General features: G+C 37.7%; 1 protein-coding gene and 1 pseudogene across 50 annotated transcripts in view; one reads left to right on the forward strand and one right to left on the reverse strand.

Moving 5' to 3' along the window:
- The window catches only part of Rbfox2 (RNA binding fox-1 homolog 2), a 262069-nt gene that overhangs the window by 202618 nt on the left and 46284 nt on the right, over positions 1 to 13167 (forward strand). The gene's annotated exons all lie outside the window — the stretch shown is intronic.
- LOC106009438 (PC4 and SFRS1-interacting protein pseudogene) lies at positions 8911 to 10307 on the reverse strand (annotated as a pseudogene).

The raw sequence follows: 13167 nt of genomic DNA on the forward strand, positions 1-13167 counted from the left end.
GTCAGTGCAATACGCACGCGCACACACACTCAAAGTAGATAGGAATCATTGTTATTTAAAACTAATTAAAAAATATCTTTCACTTTAAAAATTGCTCCCACAAAACAGTATTTTGTTACGTTTGGTAGAATAGTCCTTTCCAGTGCATCATGGCTTTTACTGGTGGGAAATTCCAGGACCATATCCTCTACTCTAATACCCCTCTCCAGCCCAGAGAAAAGGGTACTGCGTGCCTGGGTGTTGGTTCTCCCTCAGGCCCCTGAGCATCTTGTCACACTCAGTTCAGGTGTTATTTCTGCTGGAAAGCCTTCCAGACTTTCTAGTCAAAGCATATTTATGGATCTTTAATTTAGGCTCTAGTGGACTCCTAAGCCAGCCACATTTTGTAGAACTTAAAAGCAGTAATGGTTTTATTTACTTTTCTCTTCCTTACTAACGTGTGAGCTTGAAAGAAAAGCTCTTTTTTGCTCATCTTTTTTTCCTGACTCATCACCATGCCTGGCACTTTACAGTTATGCAACAAATACTTAGGAAAAGCACATCACAAGGTATGGGCATCCTCGTGCAGTTCTGAGGAGAGAGAAGCATGGCTTCTTGGTGAAGGTAGGGTTCATCTGGGCTGTGCATTACTAGTGATAGGAATTCAGATGTACATGGATGGTTAGTTCTCACAGCAGAGTTGGAGAGGTGAGAAAGAAGAGCAAAATGTCTTTGGATAAAAACATAGGTCTCCATTTGGCTGCAGCTTTGGGTATTTGGTAGGGACTAGTGGGAAAGAAGGTGGGGAAAAGGTCAGTTGAGTACAAACTGGGAAGAGTGTTTGAATGTCAGGCTGAGAAACAGGCACTTATGGAGGGTTTAGGACAAGAAATTGAGGTGAGCCAAATGTGCTTCTGGAAGATTATCTATTAGAGCATCCAGATGAGGCAGGGGCAGGGAGCTTGGGATAAAGAGTCCTGTACCTTGAGTCTCTAGTGTGGTTCTGCCCTTGGGGGTTGCAGTGGGGATGTAGAAGAGGGAGTGAATTCACAATAATGAAGATAGAAAATACAGGATTGGTAAAGTAAGAAGGAGAACAGTCAGACTGTCTTCCTGATTTCAATAATTACATCTTGAGTAAATAATTTTATCTCTTAAGTTTCAGTTTCCTTTCTGTCAAATGAAGCTTGTTGTGCTGACTGCCTCTAGAGTTTTTGTAATAATAAATTAGAAGTACTTTAGAAATTACGGGTGGAAGTAGTTCAAGATAACTACTTTTAGCCCTCTTAGGTCTTTTAAAATCATCTGCCCCTTGCAGTACTCTGTGCTTTTTATTATCATGAGGTGCAGAGGCATTTTAGTAGAGGTCCTGCTCACATTAGATTGTCTTGTCTCAGGACAGGGATTTAGCTCAGTGGTTCTGCTGCCTGCCTCACAAGTGCAAGGACCCGAGTTCCATCCCTGGTACCAAAAAAAAAAAAAAATAGATTGTCTTGTCTTGTTGATGGAGAAAAAATAAGAAGAGACTTCTCATACCAAAGTGAGAACTAAGCCTTGAAGTCTGGAATTTTTATATTCAGAGGTGGATTTTAGTCTCAGGTTAAAAGCTTCTTCTGCTCTTAAGATGAGTTTTTTTGACAATCAGTTAGTTCCATACTGTGCATTAGCCAAACAGGTAGCAGTCAGGGGGCTGCCTCCTAGCCTGCAGACTGCAGAGAGTAAAGAACCTTGGTTCCTCCTGTATGTTTAAGTTTTTTCCTAAATGGCAGCAGGCATAAATAACCAAAGTATTTGAAGTAGATGAGCTTTAGTGAATCATATTCAGGTAGGAGATTTATATTTGTATACATATTCTAACTACCTATTGGATTATATTTTCATTGGGGGCAATGAAAATCATCTATACTAGTATATAATAGGTGTTTGGTAAGTGCCTTTTAATGTGGCTTGGGGTTGGGACAGCTTAGAAAAGTATAATTAAGCATCTGTGATTGGTTGGTTGATTGACAATGTGTTATAAAATATACTTTTTTAACAATATGAACTTAGCATGCTAATTTAGGTAGCAATTTGTTTCTCCGTTCTTGTACATAATGTGACTTCTTTCTCTGTCATACTTTGACGTATTTGTAACTCTTAGGAGATAGAGCATGTTATTGAATCTTTCATTTAAATGGAAGGATTTCCTAACTGGATAATTAGGAGAATATTCCCCTTACATAATAGTGCCCAAAACATAATATTTTAGAGCTTTTTAAAAATATATATATGTTTTTTGGTACCAGGAATCGAACTCGGGACCTTGCTCTTTCAAGGCAGGCACTGGAACCACTAAGCTAAATCCCCAGCCCTAAAAATAATTTTTTAAAAAATATGTACATTTAAGGGGCAATAACTAATTGATAGTAATAGCATAATATATTTGTGCACTTACTCTGTACTAAATATTGTTGGAAATGCTTTCACTGAGTTATCACAACAACTCTGTGAATTAGATACTGTTATTATTACACTTTTACAGATGAAGAAAATGATGCTTGGAGAAATCTGATAATTTGTCCAAGTTCACACAGCTTAGTAGGTGACGGTGTGAGGATTTAAACACATGTTATCTGATTGCCAGAGTCTGCATCCTTTCTCATAAATTATATTGTCATGGTTATTATATCAAATGTTTTATACCTATATGCTTGTTATATGTATAGTAATATACTAAAAAATATAAAATAAGGCTCCTGCCCTCAGTGGACCTAAAGGGCTCCAGGAAAAAAGATCAAAATATTTGTCAGTGCTATAGGCAGGAGGAATGTAGGACAGTGGGTTAGTTAAGAGATGCTTTTAGGAGGTAGACACCACTTTCCCTGCACCTTGATGAATCTGTACCCACAGGTAGAATAGAGGTGGGGCAGTAGTTTTCCCAGCATAGTCACCGATCACTGGCAAGTCCTAGACTTTTTCAGGGGGGACATGAGAGGAGACTGATAATAATACTGAGACGTTACTTGGGATTTTCACTGCACATAACTGGCTTTTGGCTTCAGCACAAAAGCAGTAGTGAGTAACTGCAAGTGCCTTAGTGTGAATCAAGGCAGTAACACTAAACTGTTCCACTGGCATTTATTTTAGTCTGTATTGTCACAGACTCACAGGAGAACAATAGAAAAGCAGGTTCACTTAAGAATGTCAGTCATGAAGCTGGGTGCAGTGGCGCAGACCTGTAATCTTAGTACTCAGGAGGCTGAGGCAGGAGAATTCCTGCAAGTTTGAGGCCAGCCTGGGGCCCAGACAGAGTTCAAGAACAGTCCGAACTACATAATGAGACCCTGTCTCAATCTCCCCCTCAAAGTCCTTCATGAAGCAATAGACATTATTAATTTTATTAATTCTCCACCAGTGAGTACCTGATGTTTATGATATACTCCATGAGAAATGAAAAGGATTCATAAAGCCTATTGTACTACATACCCAAATAACTTCATTGTTTCAAGCAACAGCACTGTGTGACTGAGCTGCAGGCTGAACTAGCTGCTTTTTTCATGAAGTGCTGTTCTTGGACAAACTGGTATTCAAACTTGAGTATTTGGTAGATGTTTCCTTGAAAATGAGGAGGTCCATCACTGCAAGGGGAAAACCTGACAGTATTTGATTTTATTGATAAAATTCAAACTTTCCTGCAAAAATTGGAGTTTTGAAAAAAATCTATCCGCTGTGAGCTTTACAGTCATGTACTGTGTAGCGACATTTTGATCAATGGTGGACCACAGATAGGATGGCAGTCCCATATGATTATAAGGGTGCTGAAAAGCTGCTATCCTCTAGTAACATCATAGGTGTCATGAAGTTGTGGTGATGCTGATCTAATCACACCTACTATGCTACCTGTCATATAAAAGGACAGCACGTATCGTGATGTGTGTTGTACAGAACATAAAACTTGATAATGATTGATAACTATGCTATACATTTATGTATTTTTTGTACTACATATTGTTATTTTAGAGTGTGCCCCTTCTACTCATGTATAATAAGAAAAAATAGTAAAAAAAGGCCTTAGGCAGTGTTTCTAGAGGTGTTCTAAAAGAAGCCATTTTTATCATAGGAGGTGACAGCTCCATGCCGGTTGTCACCTCTGAAGACCTTCCAGAAGGACAAGACGTGGGAGTGGAAGAGAGTGAGCTAGTGATCCTGACCGTGTGGGTCTAGGCTGATATGTCGTTTGTGTCTTAGTTTTTAACAAAAAAGCTTAAATAGGAAAAATAAAAAAATTTAAATAAAAGTATATAGAAGTAAAGAAAAAGCATATAGAATTAAGATATAAAGTTTAAAAACATTTCATATATCTATACAGCATGTTTTAAAGCTAAATATTATGAAAGAGTAAAAAAGTTTTTAAAAATCAGACCTATAAACTAAAAAGATTATAGTAATCTAAGATTAACTTATTGTTAAAGAAAGAAAGAAGTTAATAAATTTACCATAGCCTAAGTGTCCAGTATTTACAAAGCCTACAGCAATGTACAGTAATGCCCTGGGCCTTTGTGTTTATTTAATGCCCACTTACTGACTCACTCAGAGCAACTTCCCTTGCTGCAAGCTGTGTTCATGGTAATTGCCTTATACAGGTGTACATTTTTAAAAATCTTTTATACCATAGCCTTACTGTGCCATTTTTGTACACAGATATATTTAGATAATAAACACCTACCATTGTATTACAGTTGCCTATGATATTCATTACAGTAACATGTTATACAGGCTTGTAGCCTTGGAGTAATAGGCTATGCTAGTGATGGCAAACCTTTTAGAGCTTTCAATGATACAAATAGCTCACTGTGCATGCATATCATAGGTTCACCACCACAGGGCTATAGTCTACAGGTATATACTAGGCTATTCCATCTAGGTTCGTGTAAATTTATTCTATGTTGTAGCAACAAAAATGCCTCATACCACATTTCTGAGAACATACCCCTGTCACTAAGCAACATGTAGCTGTACTTGAAGATTTTTCTGATGAGATCAGTGATATTAACAAATATCATTGTGATGGAAAGGGAAGGCTGATAATGTATACAGGTATAATGAAATGCACTGACATTTAGAAATACTCTCTAACTCATCAATAAGCCAGTATTTCATAATACTTATAAGTGATTAACATATAGTGTTACAAAATTATACTTAAGTAAGAGATCCATGCAGAGTACATTGTCATCCAATGGATTTTAGTGTAACAGTGTATGAAAAGTGTATGAATGAGATTTCAGGTTCGATAAGATTTCAGGTTCAATATTGTAATTAGCCTTTAAGAAACTAATATTTGTTGGGATGAGAGATACAGCTCAGAGATACAGCACTTGCCTAGTATGCCTGAGGCCCTGGGTTTCATCCCCAGCAAGAAACTACCACTTGTCAAGTTTTGGCATATTATATTAAAAAATCAACAGTTGTCCGAAGTTATTAAAATATTGTCCCTTTTCCAGTTATCTGCATAAGACCAGATTTTTTTCATATACTTTAGTCAAAACAACATATTGCAACAGAGTAGGTGTACACATTAAAGAAATTGCTACTTTTCTAACTACATTTATGTATTAGAAAAGTTAATTTTTCATAAAAATATATAACAGGTTTTTATCATTTAAATTACTGTTTAAATGTTATTAAATTTCTTAGGTGGTAAATAACAGTGGATATAATTCACAGAAACAAAAAGCTTCTTGAATGCTCAGTAATGTTTGAATTAGAATAAGTTCCCACCCAGAGGTAGGAATTGCACAGAAGGTTGTAATGTTTAATTGACAAGTAAAGATTTTATATATTTATGGTGTATAACTTAGTGTTCTGCATATAGTGTGTTTGATGGGAAGAGAAAGCTCTTCTTAAACAATGCTCAAAAGTAAAGGTTGATAAGGCTAACTTGTAGACTGCAAGACCAAAGAATTTAGGATTTTATATTCTTAATGGTTAAGGGTCATTTGAAATGCTTGAACAGAGTTTTTGGTGAGTTGAAAGCAGATACTTGAGGAAATGGCTGAGTTAATGTGTTGGTCAACTCATATATTAGAGCCTTCCTTATTTGCAAGCCTTTGAACACACCTCTAAGTAAACGTAACGCGAACTCCGTGTTGCCCATCATCCTCAAGAGTTTCTTTTTCCTATTACACATTGTTATCTGGAGTTAAAGCTGATTTCTCTGATATTTGCATCCTGTTAGGTAGAATTGCCCATTGACTCCTATATTTCATAACATTGGATGATGCTTTGCAGATTGGTTACCTACCAAAACAGCCAAACTGGGTATGGTGGTGCATGCCTGTAATCCCAGCAGTTGGGAGGCTGAGGCAGGAGGATCTTTGGGAGTTAAAGGTCAGCCTGAGTTACATAGTGAGTTCAAGGCCAGCCCGAACACATAGTTGAGACCCTGTCTCAAAAAAACAAAACAAAACAAAAAAAGGCCCCAAAATATAGCCAAGAAGTTATAGTCCTTACCAATGAATCCCTTCCCCAAATGCATACTTCTGGAACATAATGGAAGAAATGGAGCCAAAGTCTTTCTAACATCTTCTGTATTATTGGGCCAAATCAACTTCATCCTGTAGCATAGGTATCAGTAGCATGTTTTCAGGCTAAAACTAGACACTTTAGACTACAGAGTCATTCTTTTATCAGACCTCCACTCTTCCAGGTGTGGCTTTTGTTTCCCCTCAAAGTAATAAAAGGCAGATTATATTAAGCCTACATGAAATATCTATCACATGTATCAATATACTCTTAAGAATAATTATTTGTCTCTTGCACCTCTGGAGTTGTTTTTTTTTTTTTTTGGTACTGGGGATCGAACTTGGATCCTTCTGCTTGCAAGGCAGGCGGCGGAACCACTGAGCTAAATCCCCAGCCCCCCTATCTCTGGAGTTTTGATGCCCATGAGGAGCTTGGCAGTTCTGAGTTGGATCCATAAGGAATCTGTAGCCTGGTTTGAGAACGCAAGAATTGTCACAGAAAACCACACTTAGAATCAGGCCTTAATTTTGAATAAAGAAAATTGCCCTTTGGATCATGTAAGACCAAGAAACTGTTTCAACTTGTTCTATTTTGCATACCTTCATTTATTCATTTATTTTTATTCATTTAATTTTTCCCCTCTCACTCAAAAGAAACTAAACTGGAAAAATTGCTAGAAATAGTGATACTATTGTTTACTGACCCTTATTGCTCCCACATCTTAAGCAAAGATAGATTATTTGGGGGCATGCTTTTTTAACCTACCTATAGAGCTGTACATTTTCTGTCAATATTTTATACTTTCTTTTGAGGTCAGTAAACTGGTGAGAATCACTGAAGCTTAAGCTAAGCAGATCATAGAGACCATCTATGTCTTTCTTTTATAGGTGAGATCAGCAGTGTTACTTGGTTCAGTGTTTAGTATAACCTTCAGCAAGGTTACAGCTAACTAACTAAATACAGCTTCTAGGCCTCAGAAAATCTACTCAAATGCCCCCCCCAAAATAAAAAATCAAAGACATCCATAGCGATGGTCTTATCATCTTAGCTTCCACTTACTCTTCAACTTCAAACCTGAGAGCTTGCCAGATGCACAATCCTTTAATCCCAGCTACTCAGGAGTCTTAGGCAGGAAGATCACACATTGAGGCCAACTGGGCAACTTAGTGAGACTCTGTATCAAAAATTTTTTTTAAAGGGCTGGGGGTGTAACTTAGTGGTAGAGTGCCCCTGGTTCAATCCCTAGTACTACAAAAACCTGATAGCTTCAGCTTGAACATACTGACAATTCTTTCATTCTGAAATGTACATTAAAACAATAACCAGTTAGATTCAGTAGTGCCTCCCCGCGCCTCCTTGTTAGTGGGGAATAAGCTCCAAGATTGCCAGTGGATGCCTGAAACTGCCATTAGTCTAGAAATACATGTGCTGGTTTTTTCTTATATATACATACCTTTGACAAAATTTAATTTATAACTTAGATATAGTAAGAGATTAACAACAATATTAATAAAATTGAACAATTATACTGTAATAAAAATTAGTGAATGTGATCTGTTTCTCAAAATACAATTTTTTTCCTTTTTTTGGTACCAGTGATCGAATTCAGGACCTTGTGCTTGCAGAGGCAGCCAGTGGCACCACTGAGCTAAATCCTTGGCCCAAAATACAGGGTTTTTTTTTATAACAAGTGAATTCTTTACTCTTCACACTGTACCTGGCTTTATCATATGCCCTGCAGCATTGCCATGTAATTTCAGAGCTAATCTGTCCTTCCATATTTTACACCCTAGTGGCCAGCTTCACACTTTTATAAGTGTAAATTCAACAGGGCATCCTCTTCGAAAAGAGCTGTTTCATCTCAGTTGAAGACTTGCTTTGGACAGTATCCTTTCTTCTTAATCAGTTTCTTCCACTCAGAAATGTGGCAGCAGCTTCTTTATTGGTAGACATAGCTTCTTTAATAATTTTTATATTTTTCAGTTAAACCTACTCCTGAATCTGTAGGACCGTTACCTTATATACAGTAAATGAATGACATGGTGTTATTTGGTATAGGTGACTCTTGCTGAAGTCTGTATAGGCTCAGTGCCTCCTGATGGAATGTGTTGCTGTCAATCAGAACATGTTTTCAGTTTTCTACTTGCTGATAGCTTTTCCATCTTTTTTTTTTTTAATCAGTTTTTTTTAAAAAAGACACCTTTATTTTAAAATTTTGGTTACAGTTTCATTTTTTTCTTAACAAGTCTACTGCTTAATCTCCCAGGATTAAAAAAAACCAAGATTCTAAAGAATTAAACAACAAAGGAATGTCAAAGGAAGGGCACAGCCGCCCCACTCTCAGGTATAAGAGCTATTCCAATTAATACCTAGCTTCAAAACAAAACGAATTTTTATATTTTCTAAATGAATAATGTATAACCACCATCTTCATCTAGGCTTGTTATAACTTTCAAACACAAAGCTTCATTTTAAGCTTAGTAAAAAGCTTAACAGGAATGGTGGCTGACCTTAGTGTGTAGTGTGTACCTCACAGTAAACTTTGTTAACAATCAGAACACAGTAACAATGCCATTAATAATGAAGTCCTCAATTTAGAATCTGGACACTCTTCCATCAAGGAGGGAAGGGGAAATTCAGTCCAATGAGTCTGCCTCAAGATCTTCATCTCTTGTTTGCTCCACTTGTATTCTTTTTTCAGTAACTGGATTAATGCTTTCAGCCCAAAATGAGATATATTTTTTATTACTGTAGATTACATGTTGTTTGGCTGGGAATACAATACAATAAACTTTATTTTGCATAATGCATTTCACATAAGTTGCATCTGAAATACTTTACAGAGCAAAATGCTCAGTTTCCATTTGTTCCTCTTGTTTCCGTTTTCGTTCTGCAGCTTCCTTCTCATGCTGGCCTTTTGGCATATTCCTCCTATGAGCAGTCTGGAAGTTTCTTCCACCCTTTCTCTTCTTTTCACCTTCTTGGTCATCTCCCTTTTCTTCAGAATCAGAGGTTGATGTAACCCGTTTTAGCTAAATTTTTCCTTTTTGATTCAACTTCTTTCTTGCCCTATTTTTTCTCTGGCTCTTTCCTTGGCTTATCTTCTTCCCTCTGGCCCTCTTCATCCTTTTTAGGCTGCTTTTTAGGTTGTTTTTTCTCTTGTCCCTTTTTCTTATTTTTGTCTTCTTTAGCAACCATGTCACTCTCTGAAGGGGAAAACTGTTTTACCATTTTGGGTCTGCCTCTTGGTTTTGGAATCTTGACTTCCGTAGCTGCAGGTCGTCCTCTCTTGGGACTCACTTTTAGATTAACAGATGGTGTTGCTGGTGTCACTACTCCTTTCTCCTCGGTTTCTACTTTTTCTGCCTTTCTCTTTCTCCCTCTTCTGGCAGCTTTTGGAGTGGTTATGTCAACTGCTTTAGTCATGTCCTCACTGCTTGCTTTTTCTTCATGATCACTGCCTTCCTTTGAAACACTACTTTCTTTTTCTTCAACTTCACCATCAGATGATGCATTTGACTGTTTAGTTGATGCCTGTTGGCTTGAAATTTTCACTTTCGGATTGTTTTCTGTCTCCCATAAGCCTTCATTAAAACCTTTTCGTTTATTTGGTTTACCATACTTTTCCTTATTTTCTGAGTAAGGAAATATATCCTTTGGTCCTAAAAAAGCTGTCTCATGAGTCCCAAAAAAGACATGGGCAGTTTGTTTGTGGGCGGCTTTACAGCCCCATCAGGAACTTCATCTGCTCGAGCTGGCCAATGAGGGTAACCTTTCATCTTGGCAAAGATAAGGTCTCCAGGTTTGAAATCGAGAGTCACGTTTCAGGGGCGAGGCTGGGGTCCCGAACCCAGGAGTGGTGCGACGGCGCGCGTGCAGCGAAGGGATGCAAGGCGCAGAGGAGCTCGAGCTCCCGGGCCCCAAGCTGGGAGGACGCCTCGGGCTGGAGGGCAACGCGGTGGGGAAGACGAGGTGTTCCGATGCCTGCCTGGCCGCGGGCCTGCTGCTCTGCGCTTCCACGCCGGCCAACTGCGCCACCAGCTGCCTCAGAGGCATCTCTGGCTCAGAACACAGCCGCTGGCATCATCGCTACCACCTTTTCCATCTCAAACACTGTAATGCACTTACTGTAGCTGCAGTTTGGTGTGCAACAGATATAAATATCTGGCATGCATTTCATTTTCCTTCACAATTTCATTGATATGCATTTATTCTTACCATATCTTAGCAACTTCAGCATAGAATTTTTCTTTCATTTCTTAATAAAGTTGAGAACTTTTACTTTTGTACTTAAAGGAAGGCCTTTGAGATTTCTCTTTAGTATACATCCAACTTGCCAGCATCACTTATTGTTTTTTGGGTTATGAGGTAACATAAGGGCTACTTGAACACAAGCACTACCATACCCGGAAAATCAGTGGGATAACCAAGACTGCTACTAAGTGACAAATGGGTGGAGTAGATACATTAGACAAAGGGATGATTCATATCCAGGGTGGGGTAGATTGAAATGGAGCAGGATGGCTTGAGATTTTATCACTATACTCACTAATCAAAAGGGCTTACAATTGAAGATATATTATTATTTATATCTAGGGTTTTCTACTTAATATTTTCAGACCACAATTGGTTGCAGGTTACTGAAACCATGGAAAGCAGAAGCATGAATAAAAAAGGGATTACTGTATAAAGTTTTTGTTTTCAATTAAGATGATCTTTTGTGAACTTATCACTATTAGATACTTACACATCGTTTAAAAAAATGTGACTTGGTATGGTTTTCATTTAACAGGGTGCTAATGTTTTTTCTTTCACAGTGTGATACTGATATTGGGACAGATCACATTATATGTACAAATGATACCTTTCACAGTTCCTTTAGTGATACTTTGATCTACTGAGAAAACAAAACACATAATTTCTGAAGAAACAGTATGACTAGTTTGTTGAAAACTAGCTTAATTTAAGTACTCAGAATTAAATTTATAATTTGGCATGTCATAGCAATATTCAAATACATAGAAGAAATACATATTTCTCTAAAACATCAATTTACAATAATTTCTCTTAAGAAATTTCCCTAAATAGATATAAATTCTCTTTTCTATGTCTAAAAAATTGCTGGTGGTGATATTTTGTATTCAATATATCCTAAATGTTCTTATTAGTATATTCCTCTAGCACCTTGAAGTACTTATGCTATGCTGTTAGAGAAACCTGTGTGCTCTGCAGTTTTGACAGACCGCCTGCCCTCACTTACGAAGCTGAGCTTCTCGACTGAGGCATAGATAGGCTTGGGCCATGTGACTTCATCACAGCAGTTTTGTTGCCAGTTGTAAGCTGCTGTATACAGGCACCTCCCTCTTATGTTTCATCCCCTGCCCAGGGAATGAGTTTTATCAACAGAAGAAAAAATACAACCCTGGGAGGTTGTTTATATGTCAGTAAAGTTGCTCAGCAGAAAATAAAGCAAACCAGTGCTATTACTGACTGACTGAGACTTTTCTTAGAATAGTTTTACTGTCCACTTTTCACAAAACAAGGCCTAGAAACCTGTATTTATTCAGCCTTCCCTGTCTCTTGCCCTATGCCTGTCTCCACACTAGGAGAATCCTTGCTTCTTCAGATGCTGACCTTGAGACGGTCAGAGAGAATGGGCTGTGCATGTGTTCTCTCTTGTGATGAGAAGAAAAAGGAGAGGCTGGCCACGTGGAGTGCCAGGAAATGATCAGCATCTGACATGGCCAAGGAGCCTGGCTTTGAATTCCTACTTGTACACTTACTATGTGACCTTGGGCATCTGCCAATTTCTCTATGCCTTAGTTTTTTCTTTTGTCAGTTGTGGGTAATAATAATATTTGCCTTAGAGTTGTTGTGAGGATTAAAGAAAATATTACCCAAAAAAGTACAGTATAATCTGCATAATGGCTAAGAATTTATACTCTGGAGCCAAACTGCCTGGGTTTGAATCTTTGCTCTGTTAGACAATTTTTTAATTCTTCAGACTCTTTATCTGAAAAATGAGAATTAAAAAAATACTACCTATTATTACAAATAAAATGCTTCCTGGAATTTTTGAAAGAATTACATTAATTAAAATATATGAAGTACTTAGTCCAGTGTCTGGCACCTAGTGAACATTATTTACTAATTTTTTTAAGTACTAATTTTTATTAAAATGCTTAGATGAAGTCTGATATAGAATATGCACTCAAGAAATAGTTGCTATTTTATAGGGAGTTCCTATTTTCTAACAAAACTAGTTTGAAGTAGTATTTGTAGAAATCTGGGACACTAGCTAACTGAAGTCACTTGGTGAAGTTACTGGCAGGATTAAGTGCCGTTTTCAATTTGGTGCACTTGCTGTGCCATTGAGCAGCCTAGTTAAATGCCTCCCTCCAGCAGTGGTTACCTCCCTAAGTTCAAGCTTAGATGGAGTGGATGGTGTGATTCATTCAAGGCTGCAGTTTCTCTGGGCATATTCAACTAAGGGGATTGAAATGATAGGTCCTTGAACCTAATTTGGACAGAAAGGAAAGACAGGAGAGATTCAGAGATAGAGAAGTAGAAAGCTGTGTTTGTGTTTGTGGTTCCAGCAATGTCTAACAAGTCTGATGGTAAGGGTATTTTAACAAACTGAAAAGACAGTATGGTCTGTTTAAGGAATCGGCTGCTTGATTTAGC

The sequence above is a fragment of the Heterocephalus glaber genome, unplaced genomic scaffold, assembly GCF_053883595.1.
Source record: "Heterocephalus glaber isolate CG9 unplaced genomic scaffold, H.glaber_assembly_v1.0 deba00001444, whole genome shotgun sequence".
In the NCBI taxonomy this organism is placed as follows: Eukaryota; Metazoa; Chordata; class Mammalia; order Rodentia; family Bathyergidae; genus Heterocephalus; species Heterocephalus glaber.